Raw genomic sequence first — 13,983 nt, 5'->3', positions numbered from 1 at the left:
CACCGGCACCCCGACCCCCGACACGACAACCCGAGATCCTGACACGGCACCCCCGACACCGACACCCCGATATTAATTAGTTAATGTTATTAGGTATTTAATTTTTTATTATGTTCATGATGATAATACACACTAATTTTTTTATTATGTTTATGTTGTACTAATTTCGTTTACTCTTTGTCATTGTAGGTGTTGAAAGATGGTGGGCTTGGGTCGAGAGCGCTCCGAGCCTCCTACCTCGGCGCGTGGGAGGGGTGTTGTTATTCCACACCAGAACCTTCGGAGAGTGCTGGTAGATAGCATGCATACACCCCCAGCACCTTCGGCGGGCGCTTCTTCTTCGGCCGGGAGAGGAGGTCGGGGGAAGAAGAGGGGTGGAGGTAGAGGTGGACGGGGCGCTGGGGGAGGTAGGAAGGTTGTTCTGCCTTCCTCGCCGCCACCCTCCGCTGAGTCTCCAGACCACCAGAGTGCTCCGTCTCAGGTGGACCCGTCTGACCTGGACCTGTGTCAGACTCCGGTCCACGAGCCTCGGGTCGACGAGCCTCTGGTCTCCGAGCCTCGGTCCCAGTGTCTTCCTCCCAGGACACTCGGGTCCCACAGTCTTCCTCCCAGGAGACTTCGGTCCCAAAGTCTTCGTCACACGTGACTCCGGAGACTAGCGACCATGGTGATGATGTTGAGGAGACCTTATCTGAGGATAGCTACAGCGAGGGCAAGCTGGTTGAGGAGGGCAAGAAGGTCTACCAGCTTGGTGGTACTAAGCTATCGTCCGTGGCGACCCGCGACCAGAGGTGGTTGATTCAGCCTAAGGGGGAGAAGTAAGTGCATTTAGTCTTTTTAACCTTTTGCCTTCATGTTTGTTCAAATTAATATCTAATGTGTTGGCCTTGTCATACTGCAGGGGTTGGATACGCGCAGATAAGGTCCGCAGGCCCAACCAGGTCCTTGGTACTCTAGTCCGGCACCACTTCCCGGGGTGGGTCACGTTACCCGGTGAGGGTGAGATTCCACAGCTAGCACTAACCTAGGAGCTATACAAGGTTGCTCCGGCCCCGCTGGGGGAGATGGTTGACGGTGTCGTGTGCGAGACGGTGGCCGACATTGTGAGATGGTGGTTTTGGGTAATTTCTCCTTTACAGAATTAAAAATCAATAGTACCTATTGATTGTACTAATCAGTGTTGCCTTGTTTGATTGCAGACCTTCTACAGGTGTCTTGAGGAACACGAGGCGGACGCGGCTATGGTTCTCGAAGCCGAGTGCGAGCGCCTACACTACAAAAAAAAGACAGTTCCGTGATGATACGTGTTTGTCACAGTAGGTCACGTTTTCTGTCATGCATGTACATCCATGACAAATTTATGACAGAATCAAGATAGTCATACCTGTGCTGTCGTAGAAGTGTTCCATGACATTACCAAAATTATCATCACGGAAGTGTCCACTTCCATGACGATAAATCGCGCGTCACAGAAGTGCTTTCGTCAAGGGTGACCGACACGTGGCATCCACCGTAACGAAAGCCGTTAAGCTATCGGGTCGGGTTTTGGATCCGATAACCCGTTAACAGCCCCGACCAATGGGGATTTTCCACGTGTAAAATCATCATTGGCTGGAGGAAACACGTGTCGGCTCATCGTTGGGACAGATGTCATCCACTCATTGGACAGAAGGCGCCAATGATACGTCGACACGTGGCACGCCCAACAGAGGCCCATTCCTGTGAAAAGGCCGGCCCGTTTGACTTGGTCAAAAGGTGGCGGGCCGTCCCATGGAAAGCCTGTTAACGGCATGTTCGCATATAGCCCATTTACAGCCCGCTAACCCAAGGCCCGTTACGCCCTATTCGAATTAGGCCCAGTAGCGTCATCTGGGCCATCCAATATGATTCCAGCCCGTTTTCACTTCTGGCCCATGACGTCTTTCGGCCCATATGAGGCCCCATGTAACTCTTGGCCTATTAACGGCCCATGGTGAAACTGGCCCGTAATGAATAGTGTATCACTTTACACCCATTAACGGCCCGTGGTGAAACTGGCCCGTAAAGAACAGTGTATCACTTTATACCCATTAACGGCCCGTTATTCCGTTGGGCCGTTTCCAGCCCATGTTATCTTTCGGCCTTCTCAGAGCCCATTTATTCTTGGGCTATTTTCCAGCATTCGTTTACTTATGGCCCGTTACTGTCATTTTCTGCTTGTGGGCCAAATTCAGCCCGTGGTTACAGTCGGCCCGTTTGTGGTCCGTTAATACGTTGGGCCGTTTTCATAGCGTCATCAAATACGGCCTATTAACGATGGCCCGTTATGGTCGGCCCATGAACGGACGATTCCAACTCTAGCCCGTTTACGGCCAGAATGCGGTCTGTTTGGCCCATGTTTGGCCAATCGATCATATGGCCCGTATAAGGCCCATTGATGATACGGCCCGTAGAAGGCCCATTGTTTCTACGACCCGTAGAAGGCCCATTGTTTCTACGGCCTGAAGAAGGCCCACTATTTGTATGGCCCGTAGAAGGCCCACTGTTTATACAGCCCGTAGAAGGCCCACTGTTTCTATGGCCCGTAGGAGGCCCAGTGTCACTACAGTAAATATTAGCCCATGGTTATTCTGGCCTAGTTTTAAAAAATAGGTTATTGCAGCCACTAGCAAACCGCAGAAAAAGAACTGCACTGACTACAAGCAAACAAATAAACAAGACAACAAGGAAATAAATAAGCAAGCAACTTACACTAGGCTATCACGGCTATTACACATATTACATCCACTGGGCATCAAAGTTCGCCACCAGTGCAAATATAGGGAACACATCAGCATATAAATGCCGCAGCAAAACAAGTCCAGAACTGAAACCACTTCAGAAGAGCTCAAGAAACAATATCCTGGGTACCCATAATGTTGGAACATGCTTAGCAAGCTTATTAACTTTCTCTTGTTTGGCGCTTAAGTCTTCCAGCGCTTGCTGTTGCACCAGAAAGTATGCATCTGAATTCTGCAGGGACTTCCTCAGTCCTTCGGCTTCTTGTCGCATAACATCTGATCGATGTCTTTCAACTTGAAGTTGAGACTCAAGAAGCCGAACTGATTCAGGCAACGAGTTCGAAGAGCTGGTGCCAGCAGTGGTAGCCAGTAACTCGAACACTACATCAAGACAGGACTTTGGGGTTGTCTCAGTGTCTTCAATATAGTTTTTATCAGCTTTCTTGGAGACCAACAGGGATGTCTCACTATCTTGAACCTTATCTGCATTACTTCCTTTACCATTGCATAACAGGGTACTCTTCTCCAATATTTTATCCGCGTTCTAAAAGAGAAACAAACAAACACATCTCAGGTTTACAATGTAGTATATGAAACTCATTTTGGTAAACCAGTTCAGTAGTAAGGTGGACAGGATAACAGCATGAAACAAACATATATCTATGTAGTATGGTCACTGTATGGTCTATATCATTCTAGTTTATGTTGCCAAATCAAGATAGATACAGTTCGAATCATATCTATTTAAGACAAAGCAGCATAGACAGAATATAAGTGTGGGAAACTACACAGCAATAACAACACTTGTAATGTGCATGGCATGAGAACATAACTGTTTATTCAATTGAAACTGAAATCAACATAGAGCAAGTTACAACAACAAACAGCCAAACACGTTGAACAAACAGGTTTAAAACATACCTGTTGCGCTATTGGAGTTTCAATTGCATCCTTCAAATTTGAAATTAGTTGGTATCAGTAAATACAGTGATGCAAGAGCAAAGTAATATGAACCATAGCTACGGAACCTGACCTGAGAACAATTCTAATTTGGGTTTGGAGTGGTGGTCCTCGTGATTTGGGCCCTGTAGTTGCCTTACTAACTGCTTGTGTTTGGGTGCTCTGTGGTGGAGACGGTGCTGTGTCAACGGGAATTGGGAGTCTATCTGCTGGGGTTGGGGTTAGAAGGGGTGTAGCTGGTTCTCTGTCCAACTGGGTAGGGGTACAATCTGCATGAGTGTGGGTTATGTGTGGTGGGGCTGGTGCTTGGGCAAGTACAACCGTGGTTCTATCTGCATCGACAAGTAGCACGATCTTTTCTGAAGACCGTGTTTTTACTCCCACAGATACTGCCATCACTCCCTCCAATTGAAATGGCTGATAAACAAGAAAAGTAATTGAATGTACAGACATTGTAAGATAGACAGGTGCAATGGATAGTAGGGAAGAAAATAGGGCATGAAATAATTCACATTTATGTTGTCTAAGCAAACAGAATAGTAGGACATAATTTCACATATATGATGGCTAATTAAACAGGATAGCATGACACAATTTCACATGTATAATGGCTAACTAAACAGGATAGAATGACATACTTCAAAATATGATGACTATGTAAACAGGATGACATGATATAACTATACGATGTGTCTATTAAAGCGGTTGGCATGCCATAAATCACAAACATGCCGTCGATGGAAACATGATGGCATGATATAATTCACGGATAGAATGACATAATTTAAAATATGATGACTATGTAAACAGGATGAGATGATATAACTATATTATGTATTTAGAAAATGGGTTGGCATGCCATAATTCAGATACATGCTGTCTATGTAAACACCATGGCATGGCATAATTCAAATATCTGATTTATATACTAAGGAAGTGAGAGAGGGCAATCGCATATATGATGTGTCAACTAAGGAGATGGCATTCAATATTGTGTATATGATGTAAGAACTAAGCATTGCAATACAACATATGCATTATATGAGTAATATAACCTCCCAAGTTTGAGCATACACCTCAGGGGGATAATAGGACTGGTCATCTGCCTCTGAATCCTCCTCTGAAGAGCTATATGTAACCAGCAAGATATCTGCTTCAGCAGGTAGCATTGTCTGCTCTGAAGACCTTGTTTTCACTCCAGATTTCTCCATCACCAATTCAAATGGCTAATGCACAGGAAGAGCAGTTGAATATACAAACATTGTCGACAAAAGCAATGAGAAATACAAAAAAAGGACGGCATGATATAATTCACATATATGACGCTTGCCTAAACAGCATGGCATTGCATAATTCACATACATAATGCCTTGCAACAAGATAACATTGCATAATTCACATATATAATGTCTTGCAACAAGATGGCATTGCATAATTCACATATATGGTAATTAGACACTAAACAGGTGGAATTCACACAAAGCATGTCTAAACTAAGCAAATGACATAGCAATGCAAGATACCATACGCACGATATGAGCAACATAACCCTGCCAAGTTAGGGCATGCACCTCGGGGGGGAAATATGACTGGTCATCTGTCTCTGAATCCTCCTCTGATGAGCTATCGGTAACCAGCAAGACATGCGCTTCGTCAGATAGCATTGTCTGCTCTGAAGACCTTGTTTCCACTCCAGATTTTTCCATGACCGTGCCGAATGGCTGATGCACAGGAAGAGTAATTGAATGTACTAAAATTGTTGACAAATTTAACACATAATAAAAAATGATGGCATGATATAATTCACATATAAGATGACTGGCTAACCAGGGTGGCATTGCAAAATTCACATATATGATGCCTGGCTAGACAAGATGGCATTGCATGATTCACATATACGATAAAGAAACTAAACAGATGGCATTGACACAAAGCATGTCTAAACTAAGCAGATGACATCTTTAATGTATACAGTAAGCAATGCAAGGCACCATATGCATGATATTACCAACATCAGCATGCCAAGTTAGAGCGAAGACCTCATGGGGTAAATAGGAGTGGTCTTCTCCTTCTGAATCCCCCTCAGAATAGTTATCTTCCTCTTGATTACGATCCGAAATGGGTGGAGGGGGGGCTGCCTTTGCGCCCACCATGGAACGACGTCTACATGAAATTTTATTGCCACGCAAGGCTCGTCTCTTTTGCTCTACATGATCAGTTCCATTGTGTACAATAACTGGCATGCATAGGAATAAAACATAGTGAGATTATGTAAGGAGTGCATGCACAAATCCAGAGTGATGGTAGCAAACTGTGGATAGACCCAAAACCAATGATAGCAGGCAGATAATAGCTTTAGTTAAAAAATACAGATAATGGCTCCTTTAATGTTTGTTTGCACCCAACATGAAACTCATAGTAGACACCGGAGATTAACCAGATAGTAGACAGATTGTACTGATTGCTACCCCAATATGTACCCCACAACCATTTAAAAACTCAAGTTTCAGCATTAGTTTGGACCTGACTCAGAGTCTAATAGGTGAACACGACGATAATGTAGCATGTCATCATATTAAGCGACGCATAACGTAAGCAGACACGGAAGAGTGCGACCTCTCTTGCGGACCTGTGTAGTCCTCAAGGTCATCTGCTCAGTTGATGATGGTAATGCAGTTGTCGTGGCTGCCGGCGGCGGGGAAGAAGATCTGAGGCGGCGAAAGACAGTCTGGAGAGCGGATCCCTGCTGTGGTGAACCCTTCCGTCGTTGGAGCAGCTGAGCTGGGGTGGAACACGGCGCCGCAGGAGCAGGACAAACCACACAAGGTTTTCTTTGACACATATCTGTAACATAAGTCATTGAGTAAGGGCTTGTTTGAATTTGAGGATTCTAACCATGCAGGGATAGGAAATAGACAGGGATAGGATAGGAATGCACGTGCAAAACAGAGAATTTAAAAACACAGGATTTCTGCCAATCTGGGTGTTTGATTCACAACAATTGGAAGATCACAGGATGCAAAAAAGCATGGTGAGATTAAGTCAAACCATAAGAAAATGTACGGTTATAATGCTATTATGCTACTATCTCTTAGTCTTGTGCTTGATGAATAGGAATATGAAAAGGAGGAGAAGTGGAAATTAGAATTCCTACGGTTTTTGTTTCAAGGAGACACTAAAGGAACAAGTCCTACAGTTTTCCTTTGCTCCATTCCTTTGCACCAAATTCATGAAAAGTAGTACCATAGGAAACTTTCCAATTTCGATGTTTTTCATGCACTTTTCCTTTCAAGCACTGGCGATTCTAGTAGGCAGGCTTGAGCAAGGAAAATCCTACACTAAAAAAATGTTTTTGTGCTACTTCTATTACTTTGGACCCAGGCCACTGCCATACTAGCTCAACTCCCAGGCCCATCGACAAATGCACAGCTCAAACGCGCAGAGATAAATAATGATGGCATTCAAGAGAGTCCATCACGGATAGCTAAGTTGCCTGGTACCTCACTACTTGTCATATAGTAGGATAAAATAATCGTATTTCCCGTACTACGAGTGCTCAGTGGACAATATATATAACATGTAGAGTAAAAAAGAGATGCAACAAGTGTACAACTTCTTTGGCGAAGCCATGTCGATCTCAGCGTGATTGGGTTGGCCGGTGAGGATGCTCCGGCTGACTTGGCTGTCGGAGGAGGGGAAGAAGATATTAGGCGTCTGGAGATGGAGCCCGAGGTACTGCTCCGCTGTGATGGAGGGTTTCGTCGTTGGAGCAGCTCCGGTGAGTTGTACGACGCCGAGGCTGAAGCAGGACAAGAGAGACAACGAACAATGTTAACCTGAGTGGAATTCTAATAGCATCTCCAATACATGACGTAAAATACATAACCACAAAGTGCTAGATGTAAAATACATCAGCCGCTCATCTCTGAACTTAACTGTCGAAACTGAATTTAACTGTCGAAACTGAACTTAACTGTTGAAACTGAACTTAACTGTCGAAACTGAATTTTGCTGTTGAAACTGAATTTTGCTGTCGAAACTGAACGCACTAGCAAGGTGAGGCTACACGTCGGTCGACTGACTTTTTCATCTCTGGTCAGTCGATTTTGCAGCTGTTGGATACGAAATCAAGGGCCTGCGGTTCATCTTCAGCCTCCACCCCCCTGAGCCGCCAGCCACCACCGGCCAAACAGCAACCCCCCGCCGCCCGCGGCCGGCGGTGCGCCGCCCCGCCCGCCCCGAAAACACTCCCCACCGCCGGTCCGCCGCCGCCCCGGCCATCCCTCTAGGCCCCCCCGTGCCGAGCTTTTTCTCCGGCGATCCCCACGCCACCGCCCCACCAATGCCCCACCACCACCGGCGACCACCGCCCCCATCCTGAACCCTAAGACAGATAGTGGGGTACCTCTCCGGCGAGCCCCCTCCCCGCTGCGACTGGTTCTTCCTTCACCCCGGCGAGCCCCCCCCCTGAAAATCGACTGACCCAAAAGTCGATTCAGTCGACTGAAGTGTAGCTAAATCGGAGCAGCATCGCAAGCAAGAGCAAGAGAGAGAGCAGCAGCACGAGCAAGAGCAATAGCAAGAGCAGACTAGGCAGGGGACCGAGAGCAAGAGCAGAGCAGCAGCGCGAGCGAGAGCTAAAGCAGCAGCAGCTCCTACTGATGTGGACGTCGCCGCCGAGGGAGCGACGCCGTGGAGGAAGTGGCCGGCGACGCCGCCGTGGATGGAGCCGCGCCGTGTCGGCTCAGGACCGAGCGCCGGCAGCACCGTGAGATCGAATCAAGAAGAAAATGTGGCGATTAGTGTACAACTTCTTTGGTGGCGCCGATTAGGCCGCAGCTTCATCCGAGGAAACGGTGATGATGATGCTCTTCCGGTGGTGCAGGTGAAGATGGTGGTGTGGGAATGGAGGTGGCGCGAAAGAGAGGGGAATGTCGGGGAAGCTCCTTGGAGGTGGAGGACGGGGTGGCTGAACCGGCGGGACGATGAGATCGACGACGGATCCTCATCCGGTATGGTGGATGAGGGACGTCGAGGTGTTGCTGTGGACGACGTTGTCGGGGAAGAGGCTCCGGCTGGGTGGCGGACGGAGCAGGTGTGGGGTTTCGTCGCGGGTTTTCGCGGCCTCGGTGTACGAATGGGTGGGCGGATGGGATGGCAGTGGGGAACCATGGCTTAGATATGCGCTTGTCCGAAATGTGGGGTAAGTTACGAAAGTACCCCCACCAATTTGAGGCGGTTCTTTCGGTTCAGGGGTACCACGGGCATTTCGCGTGTCGGGATTTCACAGGAGGTGGGAGTTTTCGCGCGCGTTGTAATTTCGGAATGGCAAGGCGCGGGTTGAGATGGAGGGAGTTGTCGGAGCACAACGAGACAAAGATATATCTTAAATATTTCGGGCTAACAAGGCGCGGGTTGAAGAGGCGGGAGTTTCACAGCACGATAGACAGAGACGCTAGCTTGAATTTTCGGCATAACAAGGCACGGCTTGAAATTTCGGAAGAACAAGCTTAATGTGTACCAAAAAAGACAATTTGCACCTCAACACGCACAACACACACACAAACACCATTTAGACTAGAGTAAGGTACACGTGCATTGCCTGCATGAGATTTGGCAACCAAATTATGAATAAATACCAAATTATAGCATGCAAGCTTTGAGTCATATATGCATGATGTAGATGTTCGTTTAATTCTTATAGTTCATTTCATTCAAAATCATCTAGTTTTTATAAGAAAGCTAATCTATTTTAAGATTCATGGAATTGTGCGTCGTAAGACATAAAGTAAAAAAAAATAATGGCAAATCATGTAGAAAAACATTTGGGCAATTCTGATACGGAAGATTCTAGAACAAATAAGAAGTGCTTGTGTTTTGATGTTTGTGCATTATGCTTAAGTTCAACCATGGAGTCTTCTAGATTATACATGTGGCAAAATCTGGTGGAATCTAGATGATATCCAACGCCAGTAGTGCTCAAATTTGCCATCTTTGGACCATCGAATTCGCCTCATCCAACGACCATCTTTCAAAGTTAAAGTTACCCGCACACAATATAAAAAATATAAAATATAATATATATATATATAGGGGTATAGATATAGATATGTGATGCGAAAGCCGCCCATCATCTCCAATTAGAATAGTGTGTCCATGCACGGATGCGACGTGGCCAAATGATGTCTGCCATCGGTATCTCAAATTCAAATCAGTCTGACCTTGTTCAATGTGTATACATTACAACATGCTCGTTTCCAAACCACACCGCGCAGATCTCCGTTATATTCATGCATGCATGGGTTTCAAACATCAGGATCTCTTATTCAAATATTTGAGTTCAACTTTACATTGATTATGACCTCACCTATTCTTTTACACCCACACAGTAGTCTTCTCTTTATAATTGTACCACTAACTTTCTCTCGTGCATGCATGCACACACACTACCAGTCGGCATTATCCATCGCACGCATGCAATCTTTTTCTTCAGGTCGGTCTCCCATGAAGGCACACACCCACACACATCCCCCTCTCCATCATATCGGGCATTCTTTATCTCTCACGCGTGCATGCGCAACGATCGATGTTCCTCTATGTATGTGTGTATATAACTAGGTCTTTCATAGTTTTCCACACAAACCGATCAATCGATATATCCAGTGAGGTCTCACCCTCTTTCCCACGTCCACATCGATCAATCTATACCTCTCTATATAGGATTAACATATATATAGCTAATACACCCACATTAATTATATATCCAACGTCCCCCTCTCATCATCCATGCCTTCCGCTTCATCTCTCAGACGCGTGCACAATGGCGAAGACAGGGGGCAGTAAGGGCCCTGCCCCCTCCCCCCTAACATCACTATATATCGAGGCTAATATGAATGTGATCATTAGACAATTGCTGCTAAAAATGTTTTAAGTTCATGAATTGACCCTCCTCGTAAAGGATTAGCAATGCTTGGCCCCCTAGCTCATTTATTTTTCATGGCTCCGCCACTGCGTGCAACAACGCACGTGTTCGCCCCCTCTCTCTAAATATCGATCTCGCACTTGTGCATTCCTTCATAGTCTCCCTCCACTCGGCCCCTCGCACCATCTTCTAGCCCCCCACCGGCTTTTCCCACATGTACAATCTAGCAGACTCCATGGTTGAACTTAAGCATAATGCACAAACCTCAAAACAATAGTGGTTCTCTTTTGTTCTAGAATCTTCCGTATCATAACTGCCCAAACTTTTTTTCTAGTTGAATTGCCATTATTTGTTTTCACTTTATGCTTTACAACGCACAATTCCATGAATCATAAAATAGATTAAGGGCTTCTTTGATTCAAAGGATTCTCAAAGGAATTTTCGAGGATTCTAATCATTGGGAATTTTTCCTATCTTGGTTGTTTGATTCGTAGGATTGTAAACCATAGGAATTTTTCCATATGATTCATTTGCACTAGATTTCATAGGAAACATCCCATCCACTCAAACCACTTTGAAAGAATTCTGCGTTTTTTCTATGCACAATCAAACACTCGTACAATCCTATAGGATTCAAGACGACATTCCACTATAATCAGATGTTTTTCCTATTCCCGCGTTCTTAGCTTTTTTATAAAAACTAATTGATTTTGAATGAGATGAACTACAAGAATTAAACGAAGGGCAACATCAGGCATATATGACTCAGAGCTTACATGCTATAGTGTGGTATTTATTCATAATTTGGTTGCAAAATCTGATGCGTGCAATGCACGTGTACCTTACTAGTACTTCGAGTATGTGCAAAACACGTAAATTAGAATACCAATGGCACGCTACACAGTGTCTCTCTTACAGTTCATGAAGCCACGTGGCACATGTGGAGGCGTTGTCGCGACCTCCTTGCGTGGATTGATCACATTGACGTGCTGCTGGTTCCAGAAGAATGTACTCGTCCTCCTGAGCCATACTGGCGGTACATGCACGAAGCGAAGATGTGCACGCACGCTACGCACGCACTCATTCCCTCGCATGCACATGCGGGTACACTGGCGAATGCAATTTTGTACCAAGATCCACCCCATGTGATAATTTAACGCGTGTAAAGTCGTTCACTTCATTGATGGTCAATTAATACAGCACATGCAAATTGAGTGGACGTGAGGGCGGAAGAAAGACATTATTACTCCACTCCGCGCATGTGAGTAGTTAAATCATGGGTTGCTAGTAGTACTTCCATTGGTCTCCTTCGTATTTTGTGCCAGTTTTTGACAGTAACATAATATTTACGCATTTGAGTAGTGTAGTACTTGAAATTTATGTTCCGATAAACTCATCGGGAGCCGTTTCGGGCCTCGAAACCAAAACCATCAATTAATCTTTACCTTGTTCCCATCACATTCGAAAGCCTGCTCACACCTACTAGCACGTACCAAACCTGAACGTGTTCCCACTATGCAGGTATTAGTACTAGTGCTAGTACTTAGGTTATAAAAAGGGGAACTACCTAACCGAAAATTACTCTACCTTTCCTCCTCATAAGTGCTTCTTCTTCGTCCGTCGTTGCCATGGCCGGTGAGCAGAGCTCTAGGTCGAGAACTACTCGTAACAAGGGAGCGGCAACCAAGGCTGCGGAAAAAAAGAGGGCTCGCCGCCATGCAGAGACCTCGAAAGATCTCTCACGGGTAGGCGATGGCTCCCAGGAGCGCCCTAGCCGCGGAGGCGAACATGCCGAGCCAGCGGAGCTGGAGTCGTTATCCCTCGACGGCATGCCCGATCAGCTCAATAAGCAGAAGGAGTTCATCCAAGGCTTGATGGAGGTGCTGAAGGAGAGCCTCGACGACATGCCCGCTGAGCTCAATCAGCAGGGGGAGTTGACCGCCGGCTTGGTGATGTTGCTGAAGAAGAGCATTGCCTCGGAGAAGAAGGCGACCGGCGAAATCCTGCGACTTCAGGAGGAGAAGGCGAAGCTCTGCCACGAGATCAACCTGTTGAAGGAGAAGAACGCCGGCTGGAAGAAGCTGCATGAGAATAGTAGTTCCTCGATGAAGATGCTGCAGGCCCTCGTCATGGAACAGAAGGAGGAGTTGGCGAAGCTCCGCATCGAGCACCCGGCTACTGTCAAGGTACGTAATGCGGCCGTGGAACAGATGATGAAGGCTCGCGTCGAGAAATCCCGCGTCATGGACAGAATGAAGAAGATGGCGGAGGAGACGCGCAAGGAGATGGAGGTCGTGGAGGTGATGAAGAAGCAGTTACGACTCTGCGGCGAATTAGATCATTTGGGGTGATAATCTTCCTTCTTCTTTTGCTCCTGTGTTTCATCTTTTCTTCGGGTGTTTCGCCGCACGTGTCACGTTCTCTGCGAGGCATGAATAGAACAATGGTTTTTTTAGGGAATGAATAGAACAATGCTAACAATGAGATGACTAGCAAATTAGATCATTTTTTATCGCCATATGGCACTGGGCTGCCGTGTTTCGTGCTCCTCCGTCGCAGTACTACTCCAGTGGAAAACTTGAGTATACCGCACGGTTCTTTGCTCCTCCTCGATCAGGTTGTCGGCGCATTTATACGAGCAGTCAAATCACAAGGCCCCGCCTTCCAGCAGTAATGAGCCGTCAAATCACAAAGGCCCTCGCCTCTCGTGAAACCGACCAAGCTAGACTGCCCCGCCCTCTAGCCTTTTAAAAAATGTATACTTTTGTACAGCAGTAGTATCGATGGATTGCGCCATGGAGCAAAACTTGAAATTAAAAAAAAGGTGGTACATATAGAGAGCGCTCGTCGCCAAATTATGCATATAGTACTATTAAAAAGGCTAGTCACAATAATGGTGTCCAACACAACCCACCCCTCAAATAAAACTAAGAGGGTGCTTGGATACATTTTAGTCCCATGACTAAAAGTAGTGGGACTAAAACATGCTAGCCTCACCCATGCTTGGATCCAAATACTAAAAAGGCTAAAATCAAGTTAATGAACATTTATTATCCTCCAAACCCTCCAATCCAGAACTCGCCTGTGTTAAAGGAGAGGAGTTAAATGAGTAGAGAGAGGACTAATCCACATTTTAGTAGGGGTACCCCTGACTAAAAAATTTTAGTCTCAAGACTAGTTTTAGCCCCTCTTTAGTCAGGGGTGCTTGGAACTTTAGCCTCTTAAAGAGACTATTTTTAGTCAGACTAAAATAAGTCCCTTGGATCCAAGCACCCTCTAAGCATCCTGGAATTCTTTGACAAAACTAAGCACCCTAAAATTCTTTGACAACTAAACTGCTGG

This window comes from Triticum aestivum, chromosome 5D (genome assembly GCF_018294505.1).
Source record: "Triticum aestivum cultivar Chinese Spring chromosome 5D, IWGSC CS RefSeq v2.1, whole genome shotgun sequence".
Lineage (NCBI taxonomy): Eukaryota > Viridiplantae > Streptophyta > Magnoliopsida > Poales > Poaceae > Triticum > Triticum aestivum.
Note: the sequence above shows the minus strand (reverse complement) of the source record.